Below are 18,442 nucleotides of genomic sequence, written 5' to 3'. Positions count from 1 at the left end.
TACAGAACAGATGGGAGCTGGACTTAATTTTCTTACAACAAGGAGGTCTATGTGCTGCCCTCGGGGAAGAATGATGCTACTACGCTAATCATTCCAGAGTTGTAAAAGAATCTTTAGCTAAAGTAAGAGAGGGACTAGCAAAATGAAAAAGAGAAAGAGAAAAACAAGAAGGATGGTTTGAGTCATGGTTTAATTATTCCCCTTGGATAACCATCTTCATATCCAATCTGATGGCCCCATTATCATTCTGGTACTTGTGTTCACAGTAAGGCTTTGCGTTGTCAATCTACTAGTGATGTTCGTTAAGAAATGTGTTAATAACATGCAGCTGATGGTATTGAGAGCACAATATCTACTGATTCCTGACAAAAGACATAGGGCAGGCTCGTAAGGACCATGATTGGCCCTTAATGTGCATATTAGAAAGGGGAGAAATGAAAGCCTAAAGCTTAAAGAGGCACAATGAAGGCCTAAGTAACTCCATTACACACTAGCAACCATCTTATGAGGTATGAATTATAAAAATAACCATGGGTTTGACCCAAAAATGACACAAAAAGAAAAACAATTCCCAGACAACTGAGACATAAACTATCCTTGGGAAAGCCACAGGAAGTTTCTCCAGATGCGTTGACCAAACACTGGGTGGCCATGCAGGACACAGTGACCCAGTGGCCAGACAATTCCCATCAATGACATCAATAATAATATTACCAATCACATATGCATAGCTTAGTTTGCTTAAAATTTTAGCCAATCATGTAATTTCTCAGGTAAAACTTCTTTAAAGTTGTTTGTTCAATACTACAAAACATGTGCTGATTCTATGCTGGGGGCCTCTTAGCTTCACTAGTTACTGCATGCGTGGAGGACCAACCTCGAATTTGCAAATAAATGACTCCTTTGTTATTTGTATTGTTGGTGGTCTCTGGTGGTCTTCGGGGGGGGGGGGGAATGACTCGAGTACAGGTACAAAAATGTAGGTTATAACATTGAAAGAAAGCGAGCAGACATTTTAACGTATTTGCTACAAGTAAATTAATATTAAGCAAAGCTAATTAAAATAATTACTTATTTACTCCAGAGAATGAGTATAGTATTCTTGGATATCTTGGAGGAAAAGACTTTAGACTCATTAAAATTGATGCCTTACATTGAAATTACTGGCTAAATTTTCTTCTTCAGAAAGGCAAAAGCACCATTTCTTTCATATTAGTATTATAAAATCATAATATCTGCATGTTGAATTGTTTTCCTCTGTTGTTTTCAGTACCATTCTTCATCCATTAGGTATCTAGGGCTTTGAATGACTAATTCCTTAAAATAACTATATTGCTTATATGTGATTGAAATCTCAATAATATTAATATGAATTTATCTCTGAGTCTCATCTTGAGCTACATTCATATGAAATTTATACCATCTCAAGCAAGAAACCTGACTATTTTACTCTTTTCTATATTTTAATCAATAAATCTATTCTCTTTAGAAATATATTCTCATCTTTTATATTGCTCTAGTAAACATCATGTATTTCTAGTAATTTTACTGAAATAAATATAAAGTATGGAACATGAAGAAAACCACCCTTATCACTTTAAAGTAAATCCTTGGGGACTATTTTATATATAAAAATAAAAAAGTGCAATGCACATGTTTATTCATGAATAATCTAATGGTTAAGTCAATTAGACACAAGAACTACCATACCACATCAAGTCTCAATTTACTTAAAGTCACCAAAATATAAGTGTTCATGAATATCACTCATTTTTAGAAAATGATAAGTCACAACAAAGTTTATAATATATTTCAAATTTTAAAAATTAAAATTACACCCAGATTAGATGTGAATATCCTGTTTCCAGGAATACATTTATTCAGCAAACAGGGAAACAAAAAAATAAGAGTTTGTCATATAGAATGAAAGATGTAAATGCAGACTGTCTTTCCTTAAGATGATAAGTACATGCAAATTGTGTGATTTATTCAAAGATAATATAAAAATTCACGAGAGGATTTGTGATCAGAAGTGATAGTTAAGCAAAGTAACTGGAAAACTGTAAATTGTGCTTTCAATATAGGATGACAAGTTTTCAATAAATGAGCCTATAGATGATAATTTTGTATCTGTACCACACATTCAGTATTCTACATTTTAGGCATACTCCCATTCCCTTACCTCAGTTCTTGATCTACATTCCTCTAATTTCATGATGTCAATTGCTACTAAAGTAACAAGGTGGGTGTTTTCTTGGTTTCTAGATCGAATAAATTTTAGTATTTAGAAACAGTAGTGTAAATTCATGGAGTTTGACTTGAATGTCAAGTTTGAGGATACTGTATTCAGGGTATTGTTAATTGGCCTCAAGCAGCGAGGAACATATTATAAATACACAGATACACAGTATACTAAGAACTAGAGACTTGATGTCAGGGAAAGATAAAGGTCCAGGCAAGATCTTGTTGTCGAGATAAAGAAATGGAGCAAACATCAATCAATATCATAATAAAGGAATGGAACTGATCTCTGATGTGTCTGGGTGACAGCTGTGTGTGTGTTTGTATGTGTGTGTGTGTGTGTGTGTGAGAGAGAGAGAGAGACAGAGAGAGAGACAGAGAGAGAGAGAGTAGAGAATTTTATTGTGGCTTCCATATTTACAGTCCTTAGAGCATTACTTGTTAGGGAGAAGGTGTTCATACCAGAGTTGTGATACCACAGTCATCACTTTTTACTTCAAAAAACACTTGCTTAATCCCTTAAAAGAGAAAAATAAACAAATATCGTACATGATTATTTTGAAAATTAATTGGCATATTGAAGTCCAAAGGGAGGAATTGGAGAGTAATATAATCTCCCTTCTGATTATTACACCGCAATAGCTGTGATTTTCAGGAGTCTTCTGTAATGTACTTACAGCTGAATTACTACTATGGTTGATAATATGAAACATATGATATAGAAATAGATCAGCCAGCAAGCAAAAAGAACTAGTGATAAGATCGAGCTTTTGAGCAGGGTTGCCACATCTTTTAGGAATGCAATTCCTTCATATGAACTTCAAATTTTATGGCTTTCCCTGTGTTATTAAAAGGTAAGGAAGTACTGTAGAAACAAGAATTCCTGTTCAGCCAAGTAGAAAGTGCTCCTGTTCCCATCCTCATGTTGCAAATTTCGATTTTATAAAGACTCTTTGTTAGAGTGCTTTCATTTAATATACTTCAGCACATCATCTTTCCCTGTTGGAGACAGGAAAAAAGATAATTTTGTTTGAATATTATCTTATGTAAATTAGTGTGTACAGGCATGATTTGCATAATTACAAAATTTTGTAATAAATATAAGTAGGGATCATGTCACAACTAAAAAATGTAATTAAAATCACATAACAAGACTAGAAATCACAGCATTTTGTGCATGAAAACATACATTAGATTAGTTGCAGAATTTCTATTTTGAGATAAACTTTATATTGAAGTTTATATATAAACTTTATATATATATATATTTATATTTGAGATAAACTTTATAAAGCCCTTTACTAAGTAAGGGTTGAACCATTTTATTGAAAGATATATTTCTTAGAGATATTTTTGCTTCATAATTTTAAGAAGAAAAATGGTCCCAAAGTATTTACTTTTTAAATTATTTTCCTATTTCCATGTGATTAACCTTCAAATTAGAAACCCAGATATATAATTTAATTTACTTTAACCAAAAATATATATTGAGCATAAGAACCTTCTACTCTCTACATTCTTCACACTAAGTTTACCAACTCTGATGAGTCTGAAATACTTTGTGACCTGTGTTGATATTATTTACTATGTGAGTGAAATGTTTAAAAAGTAGTATTTATTTTAGCTTAATTGCTCTGAAGAGACAATAAGTGATATAATCAAAGGCTAAAATGATTAAATTTAAAATTTAGAATTCAGGAAATGTTTTTGACCACAATGGTTACTGGAGTCTTCACAACAACCACATGAGATAATTTATATTGATGAAGCAAAAATCCCAGAGGTTAGACATTTACAAATACAAAAATCGTGTCATTCTGAATATGTATAGCTTCATATCAAACATAGAAAATTTAGATTTTAAATACCTGAATATACTAATACATTTCATTGCAGGGAAAGTACTTGTTCTGAAAGGAGATAAAATTGCATTTATTTTGATAACTAAACCTAATAAAAGACAATGTTTAGAATATCACTCATTCAAGAAAGAAGATGTACAGTTAGTTGTTTTTCATGTCAGTTATGTTCTCTATTACTAGAAGTACTAGATTAATAAACCTAAATCATTGCTTTGTAAGGAAATAGAAATTTAGTTTCCTAAAACTCATGATTATAACTTTTTCTCAAACAATTACTAATTAACTGTTTAATGTTTTTTGTCATGGAATCTTATTTGATATATTTGTATTGATTAAGTTCAATAATTGGCCAATAACAATATAAAATATGCAAGAAAAAAGTTTATCTAACAAGTTTATCTAACAAAGTTTATCTAACAAAGTTTATTCACAAGACATATCATGGCTCTCTTAAAGAACGCTAGAAGGCAGTGTGTTTTTTTTTTTATTAATTTTTAGTTATTTTGTTAATGGTTATTAATTGTCAGAAGTGGCAATTCCATAATATATTTAAAGCATTTTATTTTACTCCCTCTATTTCCTTTTCATTACTCCTTCTCCCAAAAATCTTCTGTGTTTTACATAAAATTACATCTTTATATAAGCACATATAATCTAATTTGGAAAAAAAAAGATTTAAGCTAAACTGCAACTTGATTCAAGACGGACAGTGGATTAAAAGGATGAATAAAAACTTGAATATATTTTGTTAACTTCTGAATTGAGCTATCATTATTATTATAGTTAGGGTTAGGATCATAGACAGAATTAGAATTAGGTTTAGATAAATAGAAAATTTAACTTCAACACAGGATAACACATTGCAACAATGATATTCACAAGACAATATGTTAAAAATGAACTTTACACCATGGGGTGGGAGGAGTCAGAGAAGTAGGGGAGTAGGAGAACAACAAAGAAAGGGCTAACAATGCTCAACAAGAAACGTACGCATTACCTTACACATGTAATTAATCCCTCTTTAAAGCATCTTTACAATAAAATAAAATTTTAAAAAAATGAAGACGAGAGCCGGTGGCTCATGCCTGTAATCCTAGCTAATAAGGAGGCTGATATCTGAGGATCATGGTTCAAAGCCAGCCCAGCAGTAAAGTCCCTGAGACTCATCTCCAATAAACCACTAGAAAACCAGAAATGGCGCTGTGGCTCAAGAAGTTGAGTGCTCAACTTGAGCTGAAGAGCACAGGGGCAGGGCCCAAGGCCAGTGTTCAGGCCCCATGGCTGACCAAAAAACCAAAAAAAACAAAAAAAAAAGAAAAAGAAAGAAAGAAAACCTGACAGGAAATAGAAAAACACTTAAAAATGTATGCTCAAAATGCAAGTAAAATTTAGACCTATATGCTGAGCAAGAGAATAAATGTGCAATAGAGGTGTGCTATTAACAATATGATTCAGTTATATGTAGGCTTAGGATTAGGAAAGGTGTTCTAGTTAGAGCTGGGGTTAGAATAAGAAAAAGATGTAAGATATAAAAAGGTGTATATAAGTAAGGTGTATATAAGATTTAAGATATAAAAAGGTGTAAAACTGCAACATATTTTAAGGATAATGAATGGCATCAAGGTTAGAATGAATGAAAACTAGTTCCAGTAACTTTAAACATTCAGATATAATTTGGCTTAAAGTGTGAGTTACTTTTTTGTTCTGGTTAGGGTTAGGGAATAATAAGATTTACGGTAAAATTTAGTTTTCCAATAAGAAGTAGAAGCAAAAATAAAGTGTGATTGAATAGAATCTAGACAATTTCCTTACATTAACCATTTGGTGTTACATCAAATTATGATTAGGATTAGGTTTCTGGCTAAAGGGGGTTGAGAATAGGATAAAGAAAATTGGTTAAATGGGCTGGGAAGGTGGGTCAGTTGTAGAGCGCTTGCCTTGCATGCCTGAGGCCCTGGGTTCTATTCCTCAGCACCACATAAACAAAAAGAAAAAAGCTGGAAGTGGCATTGTGGCTCAAGTGGTAGAGCGCTAGGCTTGAGCTGAAGAGTAGAGGGACAGCGCCCAGTCCCAGAGTTCATGCCCCAAGACCGGACCTAAAAAAAAAAAAATGGTTAAACTAGTGGCTCGCACCTATTAGCTTAGCTACTCAGGAAGCTGATTTCTGAGGATCCCAGTTCAAAGCCATCTGAGGCAGTAAAGTCCATGAGACTTTTATGTCCAATTAACCACCAGAAAACAAAAAAGTGGTGCTGTGCCTCAAACGGTAAAGCAAACACTTTGAGCTAAGAACTCAGGGATCGTATCCATTTGTAGAAATCAGGGATAGTGCCCTGGCCCAGGGTTCAAGCCCCACGCCCAACAAAAAGAAAAAAAAATGTGTTAAATGTTAAAGTAAAGCTGAACTTATTTTACTTTCTAGGAATGCAGGAAAAGCTGGGATAATGGAAGTACAATGTATTTCATAATATCAGGATTTGAGATCAATGGATATAATGATGCCTGTTATGGAACAAGATAGATTCAGAGTTAAGAGTGAGAAAATCTGTAGGGTTTAGGAAAACCTGCAATTGTTTTCAAGAATTACAAGTGGAATTTCAGTTAGGATGACACAAAATGAGCATTTCTCATAAATTTTAGAACTGGGATACTATTAGTGTCAAGGATATGGTTAGGATTCTAGCCATAGTTAGGGTTAGAGTGAGGGAGAAAAAAAATGAGAGTCAAATTGAAGGTAAATTTTAGAATAAGTCTGGTAGGAATTAGAGTAAATATGAACTAGAGTATTGCTATTAATATTAGAATCTACTTACAATTAGCCTTGTGGTTATTCTCAATGTTCCAGTTTAGATTAAGTTTAGGGTTAGAAAATGACTAAGATATTGGAAAAAAAATTGAAACCTGGGATGGGAAGGTGGCTCAGTGGTAGAGCACTTGCTTGCATGTAATAAGGCCTTGTGTTTGATTACTCAGCACCACATAAGCAAAAAGAAAAAAGCCAGAAGTGGCGCTGTGGCTCAAGTGGTAGAGCGCTAGCTTTGAGCTAAAGAGCTGAGGGACAGGGCCCAGGCCCAGAGTCCAGGCCCCACAACTGGACCCTCCCCCCAAAAAAAATTGAAACCTATTTTTGAAGGCTTATTTGAATCAAGTTAGGATGAGTGAAAACTAGTGTACTTGTGTTTGTGTTAGTATTGACATATAATTTGGATTAAGATTAGGGTCAGTATTTTGTTCTGATTATTATTAGTTTTATAAATAGGAAAACTTTTAGTATAAAATTCAGTTTTCACTAACAAGTAAAGGGAAAAATGTGATAATGAATAGTAACTAGAGCATTATCATTATATTTATTTCCCAGTGATCATTCTTGCAATGATTAATGAGAGTTTTCCAGCCAGGTTTAGGTTGAGAGTTAATGTTAAGTAATGGACTAGATGGTAAGTAATCTGAAATTGATTTAGGGTACAGAGGTCCAGGAAAAGGTAGTATCAATGGATGGAAACTACAGTATTTTTCCTGATAAGAGAACTGGAGGACAAATAATATAATGGTTCATGTTAGGGAACAAGGTAACTTCAGAGGTAGAGTCAGAAAATTGTGGGAATTAGGTAAAACTGAAACCCATTTCCAGAGTGCAAACTGGAGTGTTCATTAGAATGAACAAGAACGAGAGTATTTTTCTTAAACATTAGAATTGGACTATCATTAGGGTGAAAGTTAGGTTTCAGTTCCAGCTGGAGTTAGTTTTAGAGTTAGGGAAAGTGAAAATTTAGAGTCAAACTGATACTAAATATTTGAATAACAAATCGAGTTAGAATTAGGATGAATGAGAAATAGGAAAATGCTGACAATTTTCGGATTAGTATGAGGGTTAGTCTCAATATTATGATTAGTATGATTAGTGTGATTATTATTAGTATGATTAGTGTGAGGGTTAGTCTCAATACTCCAGTTAGGTTTAGGGTTAGAAAATGGCAAGATATTGAGTAAAACTATGAACAATTTTTTTGGAGATGAGTTGAATCAAAGTTGGAATGAGTAAAAACTAATGTCTTTGTATGGGTTTTAGAATCCAAAGGCTTTTTAGGTCTATGGTTACGGTTACATTTCTAGTTCAGGTTAGACTTAGGCTTAGGACAGGGTAAGCTTTAAGGGAAAACAGTTTTCTGCTAACACTTTCAAGTAAAATAAGTTTGAAATTCAACAAAAACTACAGAGTTTTCCTATTTCCTATACAGGGTTCAATAGGGTTAATTTTAGAGTTAGGTTTCTAGTAAAGTTTAGATATATAGTTAGGGTTAGGAACTAGAGTAGATTTTAAGTAAATCTGCAACTTCTTTTTGGAGATCTAGGAGTTCAGTAAAAGTTAAGATCAGTGGAAACTATGGTAGTTTTCATGATATGAAGATTTGAGGCTAATGATTCATAATAGGGAACTATTTCAGAGTCCAAGTCAGGGAATCTATAAGATTTGGAGCAAACTGCAAAGCATTTCAAAGACAATGAGCATCTGTTAGGATGTGTCTAAACTTGAGTATTTTCCATTAATTTTAGGATTGGATTACTATTAACATTAAGGTTACTCTTAAGGTTCTGACCAGGATCAGAGTTAGGATTAGGGCCATGGAAGGTTGAGAACTTGAATGACTTACTTCCTTTGTGTATGTATATGCACTATTCTAAGGCTTGAATCCAAGGCTTGGGTTCTGTCCCTGAGCTTTTTGCTGTAGGCTAACATTCTACACTTGAGCCACGAGTCCACTTCCAGCTTTCTTTGGCAGTGAATTGGAGATGAGAGTCTCACAGACATTCCTATCCGAGCTGACATTGAACTGAGATACCCAGATCTCTGCCGTCTGATTAAAGGTAGGATTAAAGGCATGAGCTACCAGAGTTCAGGAAAATGCCTGACTTACTGATTGTTTTTACTTTTGGTCGAGATCCAGATATAAATTCAATATCTGACCGCTTTGCTCACTAGGTAGCACTGCCACTGGTGTCATATCTCCAAAAATGATTATTTTAAATAGCTGGAAATCATTAAATTTTCTTCAGATGATATGTATCATTAGTGTTGTTCTAAAACTTATCCTAACTAAAAAAAGATTTGTAGACCCTAGAGATGATCTGAGGAGATTCTCATGTTTTGCTTCTAATTGCATAACATTTTAGGGGCATGATTTTTTAATTATTAGTTTAAGTAGCAAAGGAGTTCTCATTAATCAATGCAGTTTATGCGTACAATATACCTTGGTCAATGCCAACACTTCAACATTCTCATCCATCCCTCCCCTGTGCACCTCTTCCTTCACTCTGCTTAATTTTGTAGGATATTTACGGGATTCCTCTGCATTTCTCCACCTTTTTCCTGTTCATTCTTCTACCATTTCTAACTTCACCCCTCTTTTACTACCCACTTCCATATGATCCAGCAACTCTACTCCTGGGCATTTACCAGAAAGATTACAAACCAGGATATAGTAAAGGTTTCAGCACAACCATGCTTACTGAATCAGCCCAGATAGCCCTCAAGAAAGAAATGAATCAAGAATATGTAACACACACACACACACACACACACACACACACACGAAATTCTAACACACACACACACACACACACACACACACAAATGAAATTCTACTTACTGATCAGAAAGAATATTGTACCATTTGTATTTCTCATTTCTCATTTCATCTACCTGGTATCCCATTGTCATCATACTGTCCCTGTACTGCAGTAACTGACATAGGCAAACTGATGGAAAAGATTTTCAAGGTTATCGGCTAGCCATACATTCCTGAATATGAGTTTTCTGCTCATTCTCTTTGTCTATTCATGCCTTTGAGTAGTGATTGTACAGATTCATTTGTACCATTTGCTACACAGAAAAGAGATGAACCACTTGTATGTATATATATATATATATACATATATATATATATATATATATGCATGCATACATGGATATATGCACACATGTGGATATATATTAAATACTTGAGTACATTTTATATTTTCAAAATTATGGAGCTAACAAAAATCACATGCATTTTTCTTCCTTTTCATTTTTTCAAAACCTAAATAACTTTGTCTCTTTTGAATACCTAATTTTAAAGAAGAGAATGTCATCATCTCTGATTTGTCAGTGGCCTTGAAATTAGATGTTCAAATAGGAAAAAGTTGTTTAGTCTTTTTGGTAGAAGAGAGAAGTATTGCTAGGGTTCTATTCAGGGGTTCTCTGCTTGCTAGATAGGATTTGCTTGTATAGCACCAAGCAGCTCAAGTACTTTTGCTATACTTCTAATCCGTTTTATTTACTTGAGGTCCTGAACTTTTTGCCAGGGTCAGATCTTAGATTGACTGAGACTTGATAACTATGCCTCCCACATAATTAGCTAGGATTACAGATGTGAAATACTATGGCAAGCTCATTTGTTGAGATGGCTGTCATGGCAGTTTTTTATCTGGCCTGGCCTCAGACCACGATCATTTTCATTTCTGTTTCCCAATCAGCTGGGATTACAGATGTGGGCTACAATACTTGGTGCACATGACACCTTCTTCTTTTTTAAAAAAGAGGTTTTAATTGTAAAAATACTTTATAGAGGGGTTATATATACCTCCTCCTTTGTTTTTCCCCACCTCCCTTCCCTCCCACCTCCACAACTACACTCCCCCTCTCCTCCCTTCCCTGCTTCCCCGCCTATATTGTAAATTCCTTTCTCAACATAGTGTCTTGTGCATCTCATTGTTACAATGGGTCAGCCTGTATCCCTATTTAAACATTTTTTCCCTTCCTCTCCCCAAGCTAGAGAAGGGTGTATACAAGATGCAGGGCACCAACCTTAAATACAGTGAAAACAGGCGTTATATCATGGGGGACGATCATACAAAGAAACAAACAAATCACATGATAGATTATAAACCCTATCTTGGGGTTCATTTCACTTAACATCATCTTATCTGGTTGTATGTACATAGCTTTTGAACTTTTATTCTTGTCCAGACATATACTAGTTGTTGCAAATAAGGGAAACCATAGGACCTATGTTTCTTTGGGTCTGGATTTTAATGTAATTTTTTCCAAGACTCCACGTAGAGCTTCCCTATGACCCAGCAATCCCACTTTTGGGCATTTACCAAATGATCATACACAAGACCATACTAAGCTACCAGCACAATTACGTTTATTGCAGCATTATTTACCATAGCTAAGATGTGGAACCAACCCAGCTGCCCTCAGTAGATGAATGGATCAAGAAAATGTGATATATATATATATATATATATATATATATATATATATGTATATACACACACACACACACACACACACACACACAATGGAATTCTATGCCTCCATCACAGAGAATGACATCGCCTCATTTGCTAGGAAATAGAAAGATTCAGAAACAATTATATTAAGTGAAATAAGCCAGGCTCAAACAACCACAGGTCCTATGGTTAACCTTACTTGCAGTAATTAGTACATGGTACCATATAACCATATAAGAGGATGTTATATGAAATGAACCCCAAGATAGGGACACAAATGAGTTTTTATTCCATGAGATCCTTATCTCTATATAATCCCCCAAATTGGCAGGAGAGCTGTGGATCAAATACAGAGCACAACCCTTGAGAGAAAAAGCTTAATTGAGAAGGTAAGGTCCTTAGTTTAAACCATAACATAAGCACTCAAAAAAGTTGATATTTTCTTGAGGTTTTTATTAAATTGCTCAGATAATAATCAACGTTGTATTTATGGTTAGCATTACTATTAAAATCATGTTATATTTCCTGATGTTATTCTTTATTTTCTTAAATTTTATTTACACATTAATATCCAGAATGATAAGAGATTATTACTGTTTCACAAGTTTTTATGGCAGTTGAATATATGGATGAGAGGTGCATACATGGTGTTTGGACTGAAAATACATAAATCACATAAATCAATGATAGTTGAAGAAGCTGTTGGCATGTATGAAATAAACTAAAGGAACCAGCAAGGAAAGAGAAGGTATGATTCTGGAAAGCAAACAAATTTGGAAGAAAAAAACAATAAGGAAAATATGTATCTTTTGGTAAGTCTTTTTAACCCACCTACACATTTGATTCCTTATTTCTAGTGGAAGGCATTCCAGTTAACTTTATTTAACAAAGTTAAACATGATTGACATTTAATACTAACTGGCTTCTGTCTCAGGTAAACATTTATTCTACCCAGGTGCCAGGCCCTTATGCCTATAATCCTAGCTACTCAAAGGGCTGAGATCTCTAGATCCTAGTTCAAAGCCAGGTTGGAGAGGAAATTTGGTGAGATTTTCTGTTCAATTAACCACGAGAAAACTGGAAGTGGCAATCTATGGCTCAAAGTAGCAGCAATAATCTTGAGTAATAAATCTCAGACACAGAACCCAGGCCCTGAGTTCAAGCTCTCTGACATTATTCTTAAAATACTTGTTCCCACTGTTCAATGTGTCTAGAAGAATGTTTTAAACTTAGGTAATTTTTATTTCATGTTGTCAGCATTGATTTTTAAGATGTGCAAAGAAAAATTATAGTCAGAACTGGTTTGTATTGCTTTGTATTATCCATTGCCTCTACACTCAGAAATCAGCTGGAAAGCAAATCTTAGCTCTTGGCAATGAAGATGGATATGTGTTTCTTTTAGGAAAGTAACAAAGTTATGAAATGGTAGCCTTTATATATAACACCTTAAGAGTAACAATAAAATTAATATTATTGCTATGTTTTTTGTCTCTTGTGGGGCTTGAACTCTTTGTCTGGGTATTGTCCCTCAGCTCTTCAGCTCAAGGCTAGCACTCTACCACTTGAGCCACAGTGCCACTTCACATTTTCTGAACCTTTAGTTGGAGATCTGGGTCTCACAGACTTTCCTGCCCTGGCTGGCTTAGAACAGAGACCTCACTTCTCAACCTCCTTAGTAGCTAGGATTACAGGTGTTGAGCCACTGGGGCCTGGCAGTAAAATTATTTTGAAAAAGAAAAAAACCCACGATTGTATACTTAAAAAAATCACAATCTGGCAATTTTATCTCTAACGTTGTTGTATCAAAGTAACCATAGGCAGCAATCATTTTTATATCTCACTATGTCCTGTCCAATGACAGATAATATTTCATCAATTAATTTTAATTTTAATTTTTCCTAACAAAGTTCATTATGAATGCTCAACAGCACAATTTTCTTCAACATATTTATTTCAACAAACTGCATTTTGCACTTGGTTGGTTTTTTTTTTTAAATTTTGCCAGAGGTGGAGCTTGAAATCAGGACCTGGGCACTCTCTCTGAACTTCTTTTACTCAAGCCTAGCACACTTACAATTGAGCCACAGCACCACTTCCAGTTTTTCTGCTTACGAAATACTGATGAATCAAATCAAGTGCTTCATGCATGCGAGGCCAGCACTCTACCACTAACCTCATTCCCAGTCATTGGGTCTTTTGTTGTGGTTGTTTTAAGATTGCATTTTACTATACGTCCTTCAGTTGGCCTAAAACTTAGGCTGATCTCAAGCTAACTTCTAAATTAGCCTCCCAAGTTCAGAGATTACAAACAATGGCTATCATATTCAGCTCAGGATTCTTTGTGAGAGAATACTCTTTTCACATATAGAAAAAGTTATTCTGCATATAAGGGAAACCATGGGACCTATATTTCTTTGAGCCTGGCTTACTTCACTTAATAAAATAACTAGTATATGTCTGAGACAAACAGAAATTGTCAGACAAGTTGATGTGAAATGAACCCCAAGATCAGGTTTCAAATGTTTTTTTTTCCTTTCTTGCAATTGTTTTCAACATATTTATTAGATGATTTCTTTGTTGCTTTGTATGTACCTCCCCCATGATATAAGCCCTGCTTTCACTCTATTTGATGTTGATATAATTTGTGGAGTGGAAGGGAAAAAACAAACCATTTGAATAGGGTTACAGGTGAACCCATTACAACAATGAGATGTACAAGATGTCAAAAAAGAAGTTTACAACTTTGGCAGAGGTTGGGGGGTGGTGACGGTGGTGGTGGTGTGGGGGTAGGGGAGTGAAGAGGGGAAGGGATGGAAAGGGGAAACAAAGGAGAAGGCAACAATGCTTGATAAGAAATGTACCCACTATCTTGCCCATGTAATTGTAACCCCTCTGTATGGAATTTATCACAGCTAAAAAAAAAAAAAAACAAGTCTTGAATTAAAAAAAAAAATGAAAAGAGCTATTCTGTCTTCCTTGGACTGGAGGATTTTCGCATTCAGCACTGTTAATCACATTTCTTGTCCTGGTATGTTTCCCCTTTTGGATCAATAGAAATATTTCAGGTTCTGAACTTGAAGCTGATCCTTGGCATCCAACAAAATCAGATTCTTGTGAATAGCACTAGCTGGCCTCAAGAGCATAGTAGCCAGATGGAGTTCAGCTATCTGATGGCATTGGGCTCCAACAATGTAATCATTTCTGTGCACAGACTGAATACTGTCATAGGTAATTTTGATTTATTCCACTCTATTCTCTACTACTTGCCATTCTCAGCTTTGTATGTTTTAAATTCTGTTAAACATTAATTACTATTTCCTGCCATTCTCAAAAGTAACATATATGTCTTACTTTAAAATTCACTCAAACGTGCAAAAATGTTAACGTAGTTGCTGTCCACCAGTGGCTCATGTTTTAAAACCTAGCTATTTAAGAGGTCAGAAACTGAGGATTCAGGTTTAAATCAGTCCATGCAAAAAATCTGAGATATTTCTCCAATTAAGAAAGCAAAATCCAGAAGTGGAGATGTGGTTCAATTGGTAGAGTGTTAGCTTTGAGCAAAAAGACAAAGCAAGAATAATAGGTCTAATTCTAACTCCGTTATTTACTCATAGAAAACACACACACACACACACACACACACACACACACACACACAATTTACATTCTCCTGGACTCCCCTTCTTGCACAGTATTCAATCCCATTAACTTAATGCATGTTTTCTCCAAATTATTATGGTAGGGATTAAACTATATTTGTATTTATGATAATGTACATTTTTGTACATTTTGTTTTTCAATTTTGTGAACTTATGTGACAGAACAGTGTTTTGTAAAGACTAAACAGAAATCAATGTGTCAGTAAATATGTATGTGACATGTAGACTGAAAGATGCAGATAATACCACTTGAAATTTTATTTCTCCAAGTTTAAATATATATGCATATGTATGTATTTAAAATTTCTGCCAAGATGTTACTTCCATTAACAATGATCTATTTGTTCCATTATATAAATTTAAGATATTGTATGTTTCATAGTAGATTACTATTTAAGAATTCCTCAACTCCTTATTCTCCTGTGTCAGGTTCTTGAGTATTGGCTGGCATTACCATATAGTAGGATAGTACCATGTCTAGCTATATTATTTAAATTTTGTTCAGTAGAATTGTTATTCCAAGGTCGCAGGACTCCCACCAAGAAGACCACCGAGAGTCAGACTCTAGAGCTGTTTTATTTAAATGGGCTGCAGCTCGGCCTCGTCCTACATTCAGACACAGTGGAGCCCAAGAATAGATCCCCAAGCTAAGGATTTGCAGGTCTTTTAAAGGCACACAATCAGGTGGTTTAGCACCACGTGTTGATTTGCTCTGAAACAAGCAACAAATGGTCACTGCCTCAAGTACTTTAACCCTTCATTCCCCCCCTTGATTTATGGTCCTGAGAAAAAATCTTGTGGCTCTGGCCCAAAACTTATGAAGGGTTAAAGTTTTGAGGCAGTGACCACTTGTTGCTTGTTTCTAGCAGAGCAACACGAGGTGTTAATCCAAACACCTGGTTGGTTGTGTGCTTTATAACCCCTGCAAATCTTTAGCTGGGGACTCTCCTCCTAGGCTCTGCTGTTTCAGAGTGTAGGACGAGGCCCGAACTGCAGCCCGTTTAAATAAAACCTTAAAACAGCTGTAAAGTGTGCCTCTCAAAGGTCTTCTTGGTGGGTGTCCTGCGACCTTGGAACAACATATTAGTGGGGGCTCGTCTGGGATCCCCCAAAGGCCCCCAAGACCTCAGACTCCAAAGGTAAAACAGCACTGTCTTTGTTAATTTGTCTTGACCTGTCATTTGTTTGTTTTACTTTTGTTTTCCCTTGTGAGGAAGACCCTCAGATTCATAAAGGGTTGTCGAAGTGGACTCGCTTGCACGACAACCTTAGAGGAACTGGGAGATATCCCAGATCCTCTTATGGCACGGGGGTAACCCTGCCGTGTGGAGTGGGGTTCCTTGGAAGCCCACCGTGTGGGGCGGGGGTCCTAGGAAACCCGCCGTGTGAATTGTGGAGCAGGGGTGGGTTCTGTGTTGGGCCGGAATTGACCAAGATGGCCTCCTAACTGAGGCCCAACTCACCCACTGTGGGTCTGTTCCTTCTGCTGTGGGGCGTGGGTATGGAACCCCGACGTGACAGGAGTCAGTGGACCAATTCAGGAGATCTCCACTTTGTAAGCTTTTTTATTTCGTAACCGTCAGGCCTGCATGTTTTTTGTTTGTACTGTTTATTATTTTTTGGATTGTACTACTGATAGGACTGGAAACCATGGGCAACACTCCATCTAGCCCCCTAGACTTACAAAAAGAAACTAAGAAAGAGGAAAAGAAATTGTATGCCCCGGTTTTTCAGGGAGATAACTTGGAAGAAGAAATGTTTTCTTCCCCCATACTCCACTTCCCAGGTTCCTTCTGCAGAGCCTGAGAATGATCACGAGGAGGAGGGAGCTATAGAATGAGCAGCCGAACCCTTGGCACTTGCCCTTAAAGTTTCTGAGGGGCCAGTCACTCGATGATGCCATGGGATCAGCCCACCTTCTAGTGCAGTTGTTTTTCCCTTAGGCGCTGTAGGTCCTGTGGATGTGGATGGTCAACAGCAACGCCAATATTGGCCATTTTCTACCAGTGATCTATACAATTCGTGCACCCAAAATGCCCCCTTTTCTGAGAAACCCCAGGATTTAATTTGTTTGCTTGAAACTATTCTCTTTACTTATTAGCCCACTTGGGATAATTGTAGTCAACTTTTACAGGTCCTTTTTACAATGGAAGAGAGAGAGTGTATCTGAGAGGCAGCCCAGAAACATATCACTGGCCCCACAGGAGTGCCCATCGTGGATCCTGCCCTGATCGCTGCCATTTTTCCTGAGATCCAACCAACATGGGTCTATAATAAGGTTGAAGGTAGGGAGCGACTCCTGATCTACCGCCAGGCTCTGTTGGCAGGTCTCAAGGCCGCAGCTCGCAGACCTACAAATATGGCCAAAGTTTATGATGTTAGACAGGGAGGAAGGGAAAATCCAGCAGCATATCTTGAGTGGTTTATTGAAGCTTTTAGTCAATATATCCCATATGATCTTGAGACCCAGGAGTCGGCTCAGATGGTTATGTTTGCCTATATAAATCAGGCTGCACCAGATATACAGTGAAAGTTGCAGGCTCTAGACAGACTTGGTAAAAAGTGTATTAGGGATCTAGTAGCTGTGGTGGAAAAGGCTTACAATAAGAAAGACAGAGGAGCAAAGACAGGAAAAGAAGGACAGAGAACATGAAACTGAGCGTGAAAAGAGAGACCGGGCCAAGAAAAGAGGCCAGACATGTTGGACTTGCCACCATCACATGTCGAGCTTACTTGGTTCACAGACAGCAGCAGTTTCATTTGAAATGTAGAAGGGTACACGGGTATAGCAGTCACCACTGAGATAGTGTGTGCAGAAACACTCCCCAGGGAACATCTGCACAAAGAGCAGAACTAGTGGAACTAACAAAAGCCCTACAAGTGGGAAAAGGGAAGAGACTAAACATTTACATGGACAGTCAGTATGCTTTTGCCACCGTGCATGTCCATGGAGCCATTTACCAAGAGAGGGGGCTAGTGATAGCTAAGGGAAGACTATTAAAACCAAACAAGAAATTTTAAGCCTCATCCGGGCCATGTGGGAACTAGCAAATATTGCCATTATGCACTGCCCTGGCCATCAAAAGGGAACTGATTCTATAACCAAAGGAAATAACTTGGCCGATCAGGCAGCTAGTGAGGTGGCCCTCCAGCCCAGAGCAGAAGTACTGATTCTAGTAGACCCAGGGCCATGAGCTTTGCCTTCTGAGCCTCAGTACTCCCAAGAAGTGTTGGAGTGCATAAAGAAAATTCCCATGGCCTATAAACCCCTGGACAGAGAAGGAAACAAAGACTGGTGGAAAACTCATGAGGGGAAACTTACCTTGCCACAAAGATTGGGCAAGGGGATTCTTAAGAGAATCCATCGGGTCTCTCACATGGGAACCAGAAGAATGCAGGACT

This window comes from Dipodomys spectabilis, unplaced genomic scaffold (assembly GCF_019054845.1).
Source record: "Dipodomys spectabilis isolate Male_0828 unplaced genomic scaffold, ASM1905484v1 ptg000301l, whole genome shotgun sequence".
Lineage (NCBI taxonomy): Eukaryota > Metazoa > Chordata > Mammalia > Rodentia > Heteromyidae > Dipodomys > Dipodomys spectabilis.
This window is presented reverse-complemented; position numbering follows the sequence as displayed.